Source organism: Camelina sativa, chromosome 15, assembly GCF_030686135.1.
Source record: "Camelina sativa cultivar CO46 ecotype springtype chromosome 15, ASM3068613v1".
Lineage (NCBI taxonomy): Eukaryota > Viridiplantae > Streptophyta > Magnoliopsida > Brassicales > Brassicaceae > Camelina > Camelina sativa.
In genome coordinates this window covers 10,588,054-10,599,465 of record NC_141894.1, presented here as the reverse complement: position 1 = coordinate 10,599,465, position 11,412 = coordinate 10,588,054, and the positions used below count along the sequence as shown (strand labels likewise).

Sequence of the window (11,412 nt, the reverse complement as noted above, 5' to 3'; positions counted from 1 at the left end):
TAAATCCAGCTGGTATCTCATCATGTCACCAAATCCTACACAAATTAACTAAAAGGGAGATACTTCAAACCCCCTAATGAACAAAACATTGGGATATGTAAAAATCTTACCGTACCCCATTGGGAATTAGATCATCAACGAAACTGACCTAATTGCAATCTCCATTGCTATGGCATCTCACACCTTACTCCACTTGCTCCTCTATTTCATGCTCCTTCTCACCAAAACAAGCCACCACCGCCGCTGCTGCCCTCAACGTCACCAAAACCCTCCCCATCTCAGTATCTACATATATATATATATATATATATATATATATATACTAGGAGTCGCACATACTTATCTTCATATTTGTTCCATTGGCAATTTTGTTAACTGTTAGATTTTTATCTTTCTGTATTTTGCTTTCTTAATTGGACTTTTTTTATTGATAAAAATGATATAAATTTTTGGGGGAAGAGTATGTATCTTAAGTAATTAAACTACACCCTCATGTATAATGGTTTTATTAAACATGTTTACTTTTTTGAATAACAAAATGTTAAAAAGCTTAGACTGATTCTCTTTTAGGACATGTTGTTTTGCGATGTAACTATTTTGCAATACATTCATGGCGCATTTTGTGATTACAAAACATATGATTTATGTAATATATTTGTAAACATTAAAATGATATTTTACATTAAAATTGTCAATCAATATTTAAACAACTTCATGCTTGATGTAAGCTGTATGGGCAAATGATCATCGTCTTTGTATTTTCTGCTAGGTCAAGACGTAATTTGTCAACTAAATATTATAGACTCATATTAATACATGTCACTTTCAAACTACGACAATAACTTGTTTGGACGGTTTTTCCGATGTGACCTTACAGAAATAGCCGAGAGCTACCATCATTTTTGAGTTTTGAATTTATCCCATGAGTAATCTTTTATTAAAGATGATGAAGTTTAGAGATAGAAAATAAATATTATATTCCTTAAGATTCCTTAATGTTGCACATTTTTCATTCTCAGATTCAAATAATGTGTGATTTATTTCCCTTTTAACTGTTGGTAACCCCTAACATCAAAAGCACATTTTTGTTCTGTCAACACAAGACGGAAAATGATATGAATCCTTCAAGCTTCAAAGCCTATCAGTGGCTTTAAACTAAAAATAAAATAAAATAAAGATCACCTTTTGGTGATTTTATTCACTTCGACATTGTTTAAGGCAAATCCTCATCATCTTTATTTTTGTTGTTACGTGAAGACATAAGCGAAAGTTGAAATTGAAGTCCCATATCACAAGTTAACTGAAATCACTTACAAATCACCTCGTCTAACGTTGTTTCTTCTAATGTCTTCCTTCGACATATATATAATAGAGATCTAATCATCTATTTAAAGCTTTAGGTCTTCCTATCTGTAGTAATCTTAACAAATATCCAAGTTAGAATAATATATAAAATAAAAGGTGAATTACTCAAATGTTACTCATTTTAGGTAATATTACCAGAATCTACAAAAAACTTTTTTATTACTAGAATGTTTCGGGTATTTTCAAAATACCGAGCGTGTCCCTGTTTTATGTTACCGGAAAAACGTAATTACAAAAATGCCATTGCCACGTCAGAAATCGCTGACGTGTAACCATAACTCAGCCGTAACGCGTTACAGAGTATGTTGCGGCTGAGTTATCGGAAAAACATTTGAGTAAGAGCGGACGGCTGACTTTTTAAAATCTGGCTGAGTTATTATGCACATAAGTCAGCCAAGCGTTACGGCTGACTTATTAAATCTGGCTGAGTTATGCGCATAACTCAGCTGTACTTACGACTGAGTTTTCACCTGATGGTTGAGTTGTCAAAATTTTGGCTGAATTATCACAACGACACGGCTGAGTTGTCAAAATTTTGGCTGAGTTATCACTACGACACAGCTGAGTTAACATTTTCCGCCTGGCTGAGTTATGAAAAACGGCTGACTTATGAGATGTTGTTACGGCTGAGTTATGGTAAAAAAACTATAACTCAGATATCATGGGCTGACTTATCGACAACTCAGCCGTTTGACGGCTGACTTATTAGCAAAAGATTAATTAATAGAATGTTATTCAGTTACGGCTGAATTATCAAACGATACGGTTGAGTTACATATTTTCAGTTGATGAAGCGGCTGAGTTTGACAGCAATTTTTTTTGGCTTTTTAATTACTGTAATGTTTTTCATGTTGTGGCTGAGTTACATTGTTAACTAAACTTCTTTGTTACATTGCAAATTAAAAAATTAACTACATGCATGCCATAATATTTAAAATCTTATCATATTTAGGTCTATGTCTATTTTCATTTCAAATTATAATAAAAAATAATAATTTAGGAGAAATAAAATAACTAATTAAAAAAGTTATTAAATAAAAGAAAACAGTAAAAATTATTTTTTTGATATATGAATTAAATAAAAACGAAAAAAATAAATTTTTGTATTATATAAATGAATTTTCGTTTTTTTAATTAAAAAAAATAGATAACTCAACTCAAATAGGCGAAATAAAATAACTAATTAAAAAAGTTATTAAATAAAAGAAAAACAGTAAAATTATTTTTCTTGATATATGAATTAAATAAAAACAAAAAAAATAATTTTTTGTATTATATAACTGAATTCTCGTTTTTTTAATTAAAAAAAAATAGATAACTCAACTTACCACATCTTTAACTCATGAAAATTTCCATGATGTTGAATAATCTTTTGAGTTAACAATTTTACAAAGGATATACCTCAAACTTGTACATCAACCATAACACATGATTATTCAATCTCAACTTCAAAAAAATTAGTTTTGTTAGTGATTGATAACATTTTTGAATAAAATTTAGGTCTATGTCTATTTTCATTTCAAATGATAATAAAAAATAATAATTTAGGAGAAATAAAATAACTAATTAAAAAAGTTATTAAGTAAAAGAAAAACAGTAAAAAATTTTTTTTGAGATATATGAATTAAATAAAAACGAAAAAAATATTTTTTTGATAACTCAGCTATAACTCAACTCAGCCGTCACATGACTTTTCGTTTTTCTGTAAATATTATAACTCAGCCGTAAAGTCATATATATCATCTATTTACTTTCAGATTTTTCCTGTGATAACTCAGCCATAACTCACTATAACTCAGCTGTCACATGACCTTTCGTTTTCCCGTAAATATTATAACTCAGCCGTAAAGTCATATATATCATCCATTTACTTTCAGATTGTTTCTTGTGATAACTCAGCCATAACTCACTATAACTCAGACGTCACATAACCTTTCGTTTTTCCATTTTTCATAACTCAACCGTAAAGCGATAATTTGGCGGGAAACCATCAGTTAACCTAATAATAGACATATTTCCATTCTAAATTTAAATTTTGAGTTATAATAATTTTAATATTCAATTGTTGGAGAAATACTTTTAGAAAAATAAAATTCTAAATTCGAATAATAATTATTTAATTATTTGCAATAATATTTTGTGATAAAAAGCTCACTTAATGAATTTATTATGCGTGTAGATTTGAGCATGCACAGAATTAGTGATTTTTCGCGTTTCCTTAACAACACTTTTTGTAATATCGAGAGACGTTTTAATACTTTTAGAAAAATAAAATTCTAAATTCAAATAATAATTATTTAATTATTTGCAATAATATCTTGTGATAAAAAGCTCACTTTATGAATTTATTATGCGTGTAGATTTGAGCAGGCACAAAATTAGTGATTTTTCGCGCTTCCCTAACAACACTTTTTGTAATATCGAGAGATGTTTTAATACTTATTAGGAATCTGACATAACAAAAGACCCATGAAAGAAGAATACGTTTTCATATTATTGAGAAGACCCTAAACGATAACTCAGCCATAACTCAGCCAACCCTCAAATTAGAATGACTAAATAACCGACCAAACCGAACCAAACCGGAAACTATTTTTTCCATTATTTTTCGGTTAATTATGGTTATATTCGGCTTGCTATCGGTTATATTATGTTAATCGACCTAATTTGGGTAACATTTGGATTATTTATGGTTAGATATTCATCTAACCAACCTATAACCGGAAATAACCGAAAAGTAATTTCAATTTTTAAAAAATTTTCAAATAGTTATCATATTAGTATATCCAAATTACCACCTTAAACCAAACACAATATAACCAAAACCAAATTGTTATATTAAAACCCATAATGTTGGAAATATGAACCCTACACCTCAAACCCTAACCTAACCCCTAAATGTCATGTTTTTAATGTTTTACACATTTTGATCAGACTGTGTAAAAATCAATCTTTGACTATAATTATTACTTTTTATTGCTTATAATGATTATAATATTCATTTTTCATTCTATATTTTAATTTTGAGTTATAATAATTCTAATTTACAAATATTTCATAAGTCAGCCGTTTATGTCGATAACTCAGCCATATCAATCAATTGTTTGAGAAATACTTTTATTAAAAAAAAATTAAAAAAATTCAAATTCAAATTTTGAATTCCTTTTAAATAAAAATCGCTAAAATCTCATTTATTACGTGTGTGGTTCTTAATAATAAACATAATTATTGTTTGTGTCTCCCCAACAATACTTTTTGTATTTTCGAGAAGGTATATAATAAATTATTATATCTGTTGCATAACTCAGCTATAACTTTACCATAACTCAGCCAACCCTCAAATTAGAATGACTAAATAACCGACCAAACTGAATCAAACTAGAAACATTTTCGATTAATTACGGTTATATTCGGCTTGCTATCGGTTATATTAAGTTAATCGACCTAATTTGGATAACATTTGGATTATTTATGGTTAAATATTTATCTAACCGACCCATAACCGGAAATAACCAAAAAGTAATTTCAAAAATTTTTAAATTTTCAAATGGTTATCATATTAGTATATCCAAATTACCACCTTAAACCAAACATAATATAACCAAAACCAAACTGTTATATTAAAACTCATAATGTTGGAAATATGAACCCTAAACCTCAAACCCTAACCCTAACCTCTAAATGTAATGTTTTGAATGTTTTACACATTTTGATCAAACTGTGTAAAAATCAAGTTTTGTCTATAATTATTACTTTTTATTACTTATAATGATTGTAATATTCGCCGTTAAAAAAAAAATGATTGTAATATTCATTTTTCATTCTATATTTTAATTTTGAGTTATAATAATTTTAATTTACAAATATTTCATAAGTCAGCCGTTTATGTCGATAACTCAGTCATATCAGTCAACTGTTTGAGAAATACTTTTATTAAAAAAAAAAAATTAAAAATTCAAATTCAAATTTTGAATTCCTTTTAAATAAAAAATCGCTAAAATCTCATTTATTACGCGTGTGGTTCTTAACAATAAACATAATTATTGTTTGCGTCTCCCCAACAACACTTTTTGTATTCTCGAAAAGGTATATAATAAACTAATATATTCGTTGCATAACTCAGCCATAACTTTACCATAACTCAGCCAACCCTCAAATTAGAATGACTAAATAACAGACCAAACCGAACCGAACCGAAAAATAATTTTCCAATTTGGTATTTTTGAATTGGTATGTTTGGTTAATTTTGGTTATATTCGGCTTACTTTCAGTTATATTAGGCTAATCTACTCAATTACAATATATTTTGAGTTATTTATGTTTATATATTAATCTAACCGACCCATAACCGGAAATAACCAAAAAAAATTTTGATTTTTTTTAAAAAATATTCAAATGGTAATAATATTAGTATATCCATATTACCTAAAACGACCGACCTTTTTTTAATAAAAATAAATAATAATTATAATATAATAAAATAAACTACAGCTAGTGGTCCCATACCCACTAGCCACCTAACCACAAACACATTCAACCGCGGAATAACATAATCAAATTCCAATAATAATCAATAACAAACCAATATTATAACAAAGGCAATATCCCAATACCAAACAACAAGAAACAAGGAACCAGCAACCTAGCAATGTTTCTAATAACTCAACTCTAGCAACCTAGCAATGCCAGACAACATCCAATCGAGTCCCTAGAACATCCTCCTCTTCATCGCCTGGATTCCACGATCACACTTTGCCTTTACCTGCACACCACAAACAACAATTGAGATGCGTAAGTATTATCACAAATACTTAGTGAGGCAATCCTCCCATCTACTGGGCTATACACACAAGCAATAAGATATCTACATGCCACAAACATCAATCAATAAAACAAACCAGGCAATATACAAAGCATGCAACATCCGTCGTAACTGGAAGAGGGGTGTCGACCGACACCAGATGGTGTCGATCGACACTGACTATATGGTGTCGACCGACACCAAACTGGTGTCGACCTACACCAAACTGGTGTCGACCGACACCCTGCCCGACACTCCCGAAAACTCTAGTTTGTGTCGACCGACACCTCCACATGGCATCGATTGTCACTCGCCAAAGTCCCGAGCCGTTCTCGCGTTGGTGTCGACCGACACCCCAACTGGTGTCGACCGACACCGATGCCGAGCAGCGATTTCCCTCGAACAGAAACTCCGAATCTCGCCTCCAATCTTCTCCAATCCGCTCCATGCACTCCCAGAAGCCAAACCCAGCCAAAAAAGCGACGAAATACCATAGAGAACTCAAAGAAACAACCACATAAGCACCAAATCACATAAAAATCTAGAGATCTTAGCTTAGATAAGCCATGGTCATGCACAAGAAGATTCTGACCAATAAGAACGAATTCCCTCACTCCTAGCAAGCTTCTAACACCTTCCCAGCCTTAGACCTCCCAAGAACAGCAAGGAATCTCTCAATCTCTTCCCAAAAGCTCAAGAACACTCTCTCTTTGTTATTCTCTCAAAAACGGCGAATAACACAAAACAACACGACCCTAGGTCGTTTTCTTCCTATAAAACTCGATTTTAGGGATTCCCTAAACCAACCACGCAAACCGGACAATTAAAATTGAACCGACCAAACCGGCCACAACTGGTGTCGATCGATGCCTCCTAGAAGGTGTCGATCGACACCCTTACCAAAATACCAAAAATTGGTTTGCGGGTGTTACATTACCACCTTAAACCAAACACATTAAAACACATTAGAACCAAAACCAGAAAACAAATAATGTTACTCATCTGAACCCTACATCTCAAACCCTAAACCCCAACCCTAATCCTAACCCTAACCCATAAACGTCATGTGTTGTATGTTTAACACATTCTGGTGGGAATGTGTAAAAATCAATCTTTCTTTATAATAATGACTTTTTATTGGTTATAATAATTGTAATATTCATATTTCAATTGTACATTTAAATATTGAGTTATAATAATAATAATTTAAATATTTCATAAGTCAGCCGTGTAAGTCAATAACTCAGCAATCACTTAGTCACTTTGTCGGAATTATTTTTATTTTTTATTCGAATTTTGAGTTCAATTTTTTAATTATTTTGTATAATATATTGTGAGAAAACTAATTTTATAAATTTATTACGCGAGTGAATCTGAGCAGGCATAGAATTATAATTAATATTAATATTATAACGTTTGGGGGTTATATACTTTGTTTGCGTGAGAGTTACTGGAAAAACGAACAGCTCAGTTGGTTAGTGGCCCGTTTCTCAGGTTGTGTGTCACGGGTTCGATGCCTCAAAACCCTATTTTGTGCATTTTTCGTCCCTTTTAATAAAGGGTAAAACAGTTATTTCGAATTCATCTTCTCCACTCGAACCTGTAACCCTATTTCATGGCTGCCGGTCGTTTATTTACTCGTTTTTCATCGATTTCTTTGTTAATTCAACTGATTTTGATAATCCAGTATTAGATCTAACATCTATCATCTTATTTCCAGTAAAAATATAATTTTTTTACTGTTTTCCCGATTTTACAACCGATTAAGTCTGTGACAGCAACATGCTTACAATGCGAGTCTGTGACACAATAACCAAATAAATCCTGGTATGTCTTTTTTTTTTGTTTTTCTGTATCTTCCACACGTTCCAAGCATTGCTCCATCATGTCACCAAATCCCATACAAATTAAACTAAAAGGAAGGAATGTTTATAAACCTTTTTCTGATCAGCTCAAACTGTGTAAATAAATAGAAACAAGAATAATATATAATGGATTGGTCTTGTCCAGAGGACATTGCAAAACAAAAACATCACAGAAACGAATCAAAAAGGGATTTAATTCTCTGGTGCCTCTATACCAGAAATTCTTTTCTGCATCACCTCCACTTATTCTCACTACCCCTTTTTTAATGAAATGACGAAACTACCCTCTAACAATTTTGAAAAGAAAATTGAACGTACAACTACATCCAGTTGTACCAGATATCCCTTATTTGTACATCCAGTTGTACCCATCGCATCTTAGTTGTACCCGTCGCACCCTAGTTGTACCCCGCATAGTGGGATTCGAACTCTGGGCGCGCGGGTGCGCACGGAACTCGCAACCACTGAGCTATTGTGTTTTTCGTTGAACATTTACCGATTTAATTATATTTAACCTTTAACAACCTTCATTAAGGGTAATATTGTCTTTTTACTATTGAGGGGTTTTTGAGAAATTGTTTTGATTAATAGGAGTATGAGAAATCAAACTGTAGCAACATATTGTGGAGTCAAAAAGAAAATCAGATATTAAGATTGAGTTTAAAAAATATATAAAGTATTAAAACCACTCGCAAAAAAGATAAAAATTTATAAATTATTTTTTTTTACTATTGAAACTAAAACATAATTTATTTTAATTTATTTTCATGGTTACTGAGTTTCTATAATAATTTTGTGATTATAGAGATCTAGCATTTCATATAAGTCTTGATCACATCTATATATTACAGTTTTGGAAAAGATGTAGGGAAATATGAGATTTATCTGGTAATATTTGTAAACAATTTTCAATACTCAATTTTCGTTTTGAATATCTGATATATGGTCTCTACACAAACCTCATATATGCTAAGACTATCTCCAATATATATTCTATATTTTATTAGAAAATAGAGCATAGATTTTTCAATTTATCAATCTATTTTATATTAGAAAATGGAGTTAGTGTAAAAAGGTAAAGCTCCATACAGAGTAATCCCCATCATTTACTCTATTTTAGAGTAAGATATAGAGTAGGGTTAAAGCAAATGTTACTTTATAATAGAGTATTGACTTTAAAATAGCATGGGGTTGAAAATGCTCTAAGAACCTAACAATTTATCACAAAATAATAAAATCCAAAACAACAAAACTTTGAGGGATTTAATTACTTCAATCAAAAAAGTTTCCTACATGTTTTGTTTATTTTATTTTGCGTTCAAACATTAAGAACCATATATATAAAGGAACAAATATTAAACAATTTTTTAAAAAAATCATATTAAAAAAGAAGACATTTCAAAAATATATTTATAAATTTAAAATATATCATAATTAATAAAAATAAGATTATGTATAACTCGCGCATCGCGCGAGCCTATTTCTAGTAATATATAATTGATTGGTCTTGTCCAGACGACATTGCAAAACAAAAAAAAACATCACAGAAACGAATGAAAAAGAGATGCAAGAAAGAAAATAGGTTATCATTATCATTAATTATAAAATAAGCTATTAATTAATCAACAGAGTTGGTCTTCTTCTTTGTTATTTGTGCTTGTTGTTGGTTCGCTTTCTCTTCTTCTCTTAATTTCCTTTGTAAATCATGCATAATTTAGTTGATCTGTGCCAAACTTGGAACATAAGAGCTACAACAATAAGCAAATTCGCTGAAGTTGACAGCTCCTTGTATGTCACTCCTAGCTTCTCCAAGGCCTAGCCTCTTTCTACGTACGTAGTTCATATTCTCTCCAATAATGCAAGCTGCGCTCTCGTAGCATGTCCTTGATCCATATGTGTGAAAATCAATAACTACAGCGACTTTCTTCTCCTCTTCAATGAAGAAAATGCCACCGAGATAGTTAAAGTGAGAAACTAACCCCAAATCAAGTTTTAAGAAAGGGTTCCACGACACAGCATTGGGATCAATCATAGTTGTAACCCAAATCTCCACCTTTGAACTTTTCGATAACGCCGCTAGTTTTTCGTCTCCAACAGAAGAGAGAGCTCCAACATCGTAAAGATAGTGCACAAACGGCAGTGGAAGAAGCTGTCCAAAGCTCTCCGATTTAAAGTCAAAACATAGTAAACAGTCATGCGGCTCTGGATTGTAGTTATCACCAGCCTCATCGTATACTATTTTTTCCTTGGCAAAAAAGTAAGTGTTACCTTTCAAAGATGCGCAGCGTTGATAAAACTCTATCTCCCAGGTGGGAGTAGTGATATCAAGAACTCTCCATGAATTAGAGCTAAAATCATAGATTTCGTACTCAAGAATTAGTTGCTCAACAGAACGGTCGTAATAATTCAAAAACCTCAAGATTTTGTGTTTACGGTTATTGTCGTATCCGATAGCATAGCTGTCTGCTCTGTGGTAAGCGTTCAAGGGTTGGATCCACCTGGTTTGACCCAAATAAGGGTTCCAAACCACGAGCCTAGCGTTGTCCTCTTTGGTCACACATAACAATAACCCGTCGCAATGAAAAACTTTAGATATCTTGACTTGATTAAGTAGATTATTACCTATCTCCTTTATAGATGTATCCACGAGTTCTATTTTGTTGAAAGTTCCATGGAGATCGAACCTTAGTGAACAAAGCTTATACTTCATCATCATGAACCCCATAAATGGATGTCTTCCTTCTGTTTTCCATAGAATTCTTTCTTTAGTTAAAGTGTTCCATCGTTTGCAAGTGGATCTCATTGCTCCGAGATAAGTTATGGGAACCCTAGAAAGTATCTCTTCTACCAAATCTTTCGGGAGATCAGAGATCAAGGTCGTCATTGTTTCGAAATGAGAGCAATTGGCTATCGTTCCCTAACTTTGCTTGGCCCGATCATTTATAAGCTTCAGAAAAAAAAAAAAAAAAAAAAAGATATATGCTCTTTTCATTTTCTATATAATTCTGCTTAATTTATTTTTATTATTTATTTCACTAATAAAATAAATATTTTTATATAGTTAAGGGAAAAGTATCCATATAATTTTACACCTTTTTAAAAGTATTTATATCAAATGTCATTGGTCTTAAGACCATTTTAAAATTTCTCATCAAAGATAAAAATATAAATTAAGTCTTAAATAATACAGAATTTTTTAAACATAATTAATAGTTTTTAAAAAATGAATGGTTTCAGCTTTCTCTACTCCTACTAGGTCAATTCACTTTATCTATTATAGACAGAAATTAGTAATTAATTTTTTAAAAAATTGTTAACTAATCAAATTTAAAAAAACTAAGACTTGATTGTTTACCATATGATTTGTTTTTATTAATTATA

At 31.2% G+C, this 11,412-nt stretch overlaps 1 pseudogene across 1 annotated transcript; it reads right to left on the bottom strand.

The window, feature by feature from the left end:
* Positions 1-9,427: 9,427 nt before the first annotated feature.
* On the bottom strand, positions 9,428-10,977 carry LOC147926474 (putative F-box protein At3g20030 pseudogene; annotated as a pseudogene). Its single transcript, XR_015581775.1, has one exon. The product of XR_015581775.1 is annotated as a putative F-box protein At3g20030 pseudogene (transcript).
* Positions 10,978-11,412: the final 435 nt, after the last annotated feature.